This window comes from Cupressus sempervirens, chromosome 9 (assembly GCF_028749045.1).
Source record: "Cupressus sempervirens isolate cs-2001-9-10 chromosome 9, ASM2874904v1, whole genome shotgun sequence".
Lineage (NCBI taxonomy): Eukaryota > Viridiplantae > Streptophyta > Pinopsida > Cupressales > Cupressaceae > Cupressus > Cupressus sempervirens.
In genome coordinates, this window is record NC_143126.1 from 228,355,328 (window position 1) to 228,363,262 (window position 7,935).

Consider the following 7,935-nt stretch of genomic DNA (forward strand, 5'->3'; position numbering starts at 1 on the left):
CAAATTGAGGTTAAGGGTAAAGTGTTGATAGCTATACTCTAGTCTAGAAAATTTTGCTAAGAAAGGGGTTTTCTATCCCATGGTAATGAAAAAGGTTACTTATCTAAAGGTTTGGGAATAGAAACACAAGTGACTTTAAAGTATAGATATTCTTTGTAGATTCTTGAAAGATACTTCTAGAAAAGTTAGTACTGAGAATGCGACCCCTATATAAAGGAAATGCAATGTTAAATTCTTAAGGTGAAAAGTGAAAGAATGATGTGCACAAGAAAACAAAGGATTATTGTCCATGCTATGATTTTGAATAGAAGAAAGGTTGGTTTGTAGAAAAGCTAAGTTTCTCCTTCTCCCCCATGGAACTTAAAGTCTTATTTTTCTAAGTGATTTTTGGTAATGTGACTTTACTCAAAGTACACCAATAGAGATAATGAGAATTTAAGTTTTTATGTGCTAGAGAATGGAGAGTTCAAATAGTCGCTTATCATGGAATTAAATGCAAATCTTGTCATTACAATCATTGGCCAAATTTAATTGTTTGTGAGCTTCTAATGTTCCAATTCCTATAAATATTTCATTAGAATTGCCTACAATTTATTTCTTCAAGTGTATTAAAATATCTATTTATTGAGAACTATATCCTGCACAATCATAGGAAATGAAAATTAGGGCTCCTAGTTATGATAAGTTAATAGGTATGGAGAGTGAATTAAAAGAGCTAATAGAAACATGTTTCAATTGTATGATTTGGGTGATCTTCATAGAAGACTCAAATCTCAAACTATTCACCCAATCACTCAAAATCTTAAAGAGAGCACACTAGTTGAGGTAGCTAGTTTTCCAATGTTAGTACATGCACTTGAACTTGTGAGGGAGTGTATTGAGAGATGCAACATAGAAAAAAAGAAGATTTTGTTTCTTGACCAATCTATCCTCATCTCGATGAAAAAGGCACTAATGCAATCTGCATTTGGCATTCCTATGAAGGAGCAATATTGTGATGTTGATTTTGGCTCTTCCATGTCTATGTTCAAGAAGAAGACCCTCAGATGAGAAGACATACAAAGGACATGGTTCCAGACTACTCCCTCAAAGAAGAGCAAAATACCCAAGATCCTATTTGACACAAATTTAGAAAAAGAGATCGTAGATATCCTCGCTCTTCTCCTCATACTAAAAAGAAAAGAGGAGATCTTGGAGTTCAACAAGCACCATTTCTTCCTATTTCAAGCTATTAATGTTGAGGATATATAGATTGACTGGGTGCAAATTATCTAAGATGACCTTTCCTTGTGGTTAAATTTGACCAAATGATTTAATAAATTTTAAATGTCATCCTATCTAATCTATGCCTTGGCTACTCACCACTTGTGGCCTGGCCTCCCTAGCATCTAGAACTATGATGAAAATACTAAAGTATATGAGTTCTACCCACATTTGTAGTCACAAAGAAGTTTTGAGGAGTATGTGGCTGTAAATGATGCCTTTACAATGAGGCTATTCTAGGAATTACAAGGATGACTTGAAAGAAGATTTTCACTAGACACAATTTCAGCCATCAACCAATTTGGATGCTCACTTATACAATTTACAAGTTTTTCTAATTTGTACATAGGAGCTTATGATGACTTTCCTAAGAGGCTTCCAAGGTATCCATAAGACAAGGTGATTCTAGTCATGCTATGTTGAGAGATCCTTGAAGTAAACACCTTCTGCTCTAACGTAAAGAAGATAGTTGAGATTCCTTTCCCTATAGTGGTTGGAACATATTAATGTGCTTCTAGATCCAATGCTGAGAATTTGGTAAGCAACTTAGAGACAAAAATTAAATTGGTAAACTATGAGGTGCTTAGGCCTCAATATGATATATTCAACTTTGTAAGGGATCACTTGAAGTTGGGATATGCATACAAGCATGCTATGAATTTAGAAGATTCCTAGGTGTGTTGTCTCAACTAATATCAAACCTAGGAGAGATTTTTTTCATGGCTAACACTTAATGAGATTAAATTGTGTAACACTTATGTTGATGTTTCTGATATTGTAGATGATTTAGACTACATGCATTTGATGTCCTATGTGAAGATCAAAGCAACCCCATTTTTTTCTACCCAACCTACATGTCCTATCATAGATACTATAGAAGTTCTTATGAAGGGAATAATTGAAAGAATAGCTAAGTGGGTGGAGTGGACCCATGCGAGGAAGAAGAAGACCAAGAGAACTAGTTCTATAGGTGGAGTGTCTTCTAGAGTTCCCAAATCAAATGTAGCAAAAAACACCACAACTATTACTTCAAAATTTGCAGGCCCATTTGTCAAGGTGGAGACCAACCCTAGAGAAGAATGTTCCCATCACTCCTACCTATGGAGGTGGCTCTCATTCGGACACTAGGAAAGTTGAGAAAAAGGATGGAGATGAGGACAAAGAGAAAGAACAAGAAAAATTAGTGGCCAAGCCATCTTCCCCTATCCAAATCATCAATTTAGAAGGTGACACCAACCCCATGGATGGCCAAGAACAAGATGCACCTCAACAAGGGGTTCCCTTAGCCCACTCAGTGACTAAGGTTGTTACCTTCCCTGTTGCTTCCTAAAGTAAGAAAACTCCCTTAGCTCCAAAGAAGCTATTCGATCCCACTGCCTTGTAGTTAGCTATGAATGTGCTCTCTAGAGAGTCATGTCTTGAAGAGACCACTAATAGGAAGAAGAGGAGATATGAAGAAGAATCTTCATCGATGGACTTGATTGCATAGGTCACATCTTCTCAGCCATCCAAGAAGATGAAGAAGTAGAAAACAATCATTGCATTGGCTACTGATTCAGCTACTGGCCACATGTTGGTAGATATTAATGAGCCACAAAAGGAAGGAAAATTTCATGATCTTTCCAAAGATGACTTCTTGATTAGAATAGTGGATCTTGGTATAACTATTCATGACTCCATGGTGAACATGTTGAATTCCACAAATAAGAAACTTGATGATAAGTGTGAAGATTTTAGAGCAGAAAAGGAAATCATTAAGGCCTCAAACAAAGAATTGATGGAGTACATCAGCTCTACACTCGAGATGTACTTCATTAAGTCAATTTGATCTGAATGTTGAGGAGAACAAAAAGCTACTCCTAAAGTTGCAACAAGAAAGGCAATTCGGGCAAGTTGTCCAAGCATGGGTTGAAAAAATGAAGGCTCAAGGTCCCCTCATTAATTAAAAATCTAGGAAGTCTAGTGTTAGATGCTCAAAAGCCCAGGGAGGCAGATTTACATCAGGAGACCACCATACAAAAGGCAACAGACAAACTAACAATGTAGTTGGCTCTTCTATAGGAAGTTATTGACATGAAGACTAATTTTTCCATTACCAATGACATCCTTAAAATGGGAAAGGACTCATTGTTTCACTGGAAATGATCCTTCGAGTTTTTTTATAGAAATATCTATGAGGCTTGCAAATGAGATCAATAATGTACATGACCTAGTGCAAAAGGTCATTGAAAAATTATTTCAATATCTGAAGATATTGCACATAGAGTCCTTTGTGTCTACTAATGGAAAGCTTGAATATTGAGAGGATGAAATAAAAGTTCTTGGCATTTGTCGATGAAGCTATTGACACACTCAACTTTGAAATATCCAAGATCTAAGAACTCTAAGCAGTGAATGCAACCATAAGGAGAAAATTAGAGAAATTCCAGTCAAGGGTCACTAGAATTGATGAATTGACAATAACACATGACTACTGGATGGTTTGAGCTGACAACATCATAATTCCAGATGTTGAAGATCTGGGCAAGGCAACTAATGCTATTAAAGCTTATATCTAGACAAAATAGTTACTCCTAAGAAGGCATGATATTTTGATGCTCTTCTAGACATCTTTCATTCTCCCTCTTCTCTATCTTTTTGTACCAATTCATGGAATTTTGTCAGTCTCTATAATAGAGAATGATTCAAGCTTGTCTTATTTTAGTTTAATTTTCTTAGAGATTCTTTGTGAAGTAATCATCCAATGTAACTAGCCATTTTGAGAAGGACTATAAGTGTAACCTTTTGAGAAATTAATAGCATCAAAAAATTACTATTGGGAAAAACCCTATATCTGGGACTACTATGTGTGACTTTAAGTTCATTTCTATTTTTGTTTTTCATTTAGTTTCAGTGTGGTGATGGAATGAATGTGCTATTTTTTAGAATTGAATGAATGTAAATGAACATGGTTTTGTTTCCTTCATTCAACAAATTGTATGTCTTACTTTCTTCAGCTTAAGGATCTCTTTTGTTCTCTTTGTTGTACATCATAGTTTATTTGTGTTTAATGTAGTTCATTGTATAAGGAGGCCAGAAACTAGTGGATGGAGTAACTAAGGGATAGATAATATGAGTATTGTCAAAACATCAGCTAATTGTGTAATCTAGGAAGTAACTATTTCACCATCTCTTCCTTTCCTCTTGTTCTCATAGTTGGTTATGCATGCTTCCATTTATTCTATTTAAGTCACAATAGATTACATGTTGTGAGTTAGTCCCCCTTTCAATTACCTAATTTTCTCAAAGTGTTGAGTAACTTGATATTTTCCTTTTCCACTCTTTGGTTAAGAGAATACCCCTAAAACCCCAAAAAAACAAAATTCATTATATATCTTGTATTCAAAAGAGAGTTGCACCTTTTAATTAAGGAGTCCTTAATAGATTACTACATTGACCCATTCTATTGTTAACTTCTTTATTCTTAACAAGTCATTGGGTTGTTTAAGAGTCAAGGTATGAGGAAAAAAGATAAGGAGAAAAATAGTTAAGCAACATATTTCTAATACCTACACCCCCATTCCAAATAGGTTTATAGATGTTATCCCATTTAATGAGGATGAGATTCTTTTGTTTGGAGTTTCCTTGCTGGATAAAAGGTTTGATTTTTTAATCAAGATTAACTTTAGCTTTGAATGCTAAGGGAGGTATGATATTTCATATGAGTGTAGTGTAGTAGGAATAGATTTGTTTTTTGTTAGCTTACTAGCATTGGAGAGCCATCTAGATTGCCAGTTATCTATTTTTTTATCCACATTTTGAATGACTTGGTCCCATACATTGATAGACTTGATCCATTTCTCCAAAAGCATACCAAAATATTTGCAAAGTCAAGCCCCTTCATTAAACCCCAAATATTTCATGTCACATCTTGATGATTTAGATTGTATTAACAAATAAAATTTATGACTTGTAAACATTGACTATCTATCTTAAGGCTGGGATAAATAAGTCAAGATTGGATTTGAGGACATTTTCTTCATTGATGGACTATTTTTTAGGAAAGATAGTATCGTCCATGAGCTAGTGAAGGGTTATCTTGGGAATTCCTTCTATTACCTTAATATCATTAATGAGTCCCTATTCTTGGGAAGCTTTGGTCAACCTTCCAAAGGCTTCAACCATAATGAAAAATAGGAAGGGAGAGATGGGGTAAGCCTCCCTAAGGGCTCTAGAGCGATCAAAAAATCCTTCTAGAACTCCATTGAAAAAAATGGAGAATTTGGGAGAGGAGATGCAACTAAAGATGAGGTGAATGCATTGTTTAGAGAAACCAAATGTCTCCATGCACTTGTAAAGGAATATCCAATGCCCTTTGTCACATGCCTTCTGAATATCTAATTTAACTAGCATACATGGGTTTTTTAATTTTTAATAGAGTGGTTGAGCTCCTATATCATGATGATATTGTCCATATACAACATCATAGAATGAATCTTTCTTTTTCATCAAATATGATGGGGGGGAGATAATTTTGAGCTAGTTAGTTTGGGATTTGGTATCTTTTAAATATTGTCATATAAAGAAATCAATATAAAGTCCCTAGGATGGATTTCCTCTAATTTCTTTGGGATGAGTGTGATATAGGTGTGGTTGACTTATCTAAGGAGATTACTATAGTTCTTTCTATCTTTAAGGGATTTCCATAGGTCATCACCTAGAAAATTCCAACACTTTTGATAGAATCTTGTCTGGAAGCTATCAAGCATGGGCACCTTGCCGAGCTACATTGAGAAGAGAGAAATTTTGATTTCTTCTTTTGTAATTTTTTAAATTTAAAATTGCATTATCATTTATGGTTATTAATATAGAAATAAGGTTCAAGAGGGTAGATGGAGTTGTTGAGTCTGAGGATTCCTATTATAATGGATACCTTCCCCACTAAGGGTTTCCCTCTGATCAAGGGTTTCCCTAGTTAACATATCTAGTGTAATTTTATATGTGTATCTTACTATGGTTTTTGTTGTTATTTATCCCATGTTTAAGGTTTAATAAGGTTTTATTGATCAAATAGAGACTTTTGTCAAAGGGAAGACCACATAGAGTTTCAACAAAGGAGGTCTTATGTTTTTCTTTTTCCCATTTGCATTTGCATGTTTGGATTTGTTATATCTTGGAAATGCTTCTCTAATATCTCCTCTCTAATTTTTTATCTCTTTTAAATTATTGATTGAACATCAAAGTCATAGGGTTTCTTCCAACCTCTACTCACCATGTATACAAAATGTGGATCACCATTTTGTACTAATATCTTAAGTATGAGCTTTAGAAGATGATCATCTTGTTGAAGCTTCATGAGACCTTCACAAGTAACTTTATTGTGTACTTCACTTTCATGATGTGAATGTTTTTGGCATCTAGGTGGTGATGTTAATCCCTCAATACATGATCTTGGAGTTCTTGGAGGGGTATTACTTCCATTGTTTCCAAAGTATGCATGATTCATAAAGGGGTTAATAAAAGTAGGGTTAGCATTTTAGTTTTGTAAGAATTTGGCTTAGGCCAAAATTCACCCAAGAATTAAAGAACTCAACACAAGCACATTGTAGACCAAAATAGAGAGAGTATGATTAGAATGATGATATTAGTTCAATATGCCATCTTGAGAGTACACTAGGAGTGTCTGTATATAAAGGCCTCAGGAGAGCTTCTAGAATGCATAGAAGTTAGCAACATGATAAGTCATACAACTAGGCACATGTCCACTAGATATGGGTTATCCTCCATTAAGCATGGAATTAAGTGTCATGATGTGAGGATAAGCCTAAAATGGTGTAGCATGCAAATTAGTGGTGTAAACAACATGTGCTAAATGAGGAGTGTAGATAACTATGTTGTCAACATGACAACACAATGAATGAAGCGAACTCCTATGCTTTAGACACCATGTGCATAATTAGAGTTGCATAACTCATGAGAGTACACAAACTCCTAAGTGTCTCACCTAGTAAAATAATAAAATAATGCATTAACCTAAGTAAACCTAAGAAAGTGTAATAAGTAAATACTTACTTACACCAACAACCCCCCTTAAGTGCAACTTAGGGGAATGACCTTAAGCTTACGAAATCTAGGATGAAATGCAATATGGGTCCCTGCTACTAGGCCATGTTAGGTACCTATGTACATAATGATATCCAATCTCTCATAAAGTGGGGAAAGAGGGAAAACCTCATGGGAAAAACCCTCCCCCAAAAAGAGAGATAAATAGGGATGTATGGATGGATGGAGTAATCAAGACCCCCCATTATGAGATACATCAAATATATACATAAGAAAATAATGAGAAGAGGAAGAGAGATAGGATAGGTGCCCCCCCCCCAAAGAAGAATGTCCCCCAGTGACTGCTCTGATGAAGAAGCTAATCCAAGATTGCAAAATGGTGTTCCTCCCATTAGGAAGAAAAAATGCCAAAGGTAAAAATGAGACACTTCTGCCGGATGTGGAAATAATCCTATGGATAAGTGATGTCTCTTAAACTTGCTCAATTGACTGAAGAACCTGTCTCAAAGAACTATCTATCTTTGCAACTAATGAAGAACCCTATTGCAACTACTGATCATAAGTATCCACAATCACTTCAACTTGTGACAATTGATCATGTAGATAATTAAAAAGAGAGTTGGATAGAGC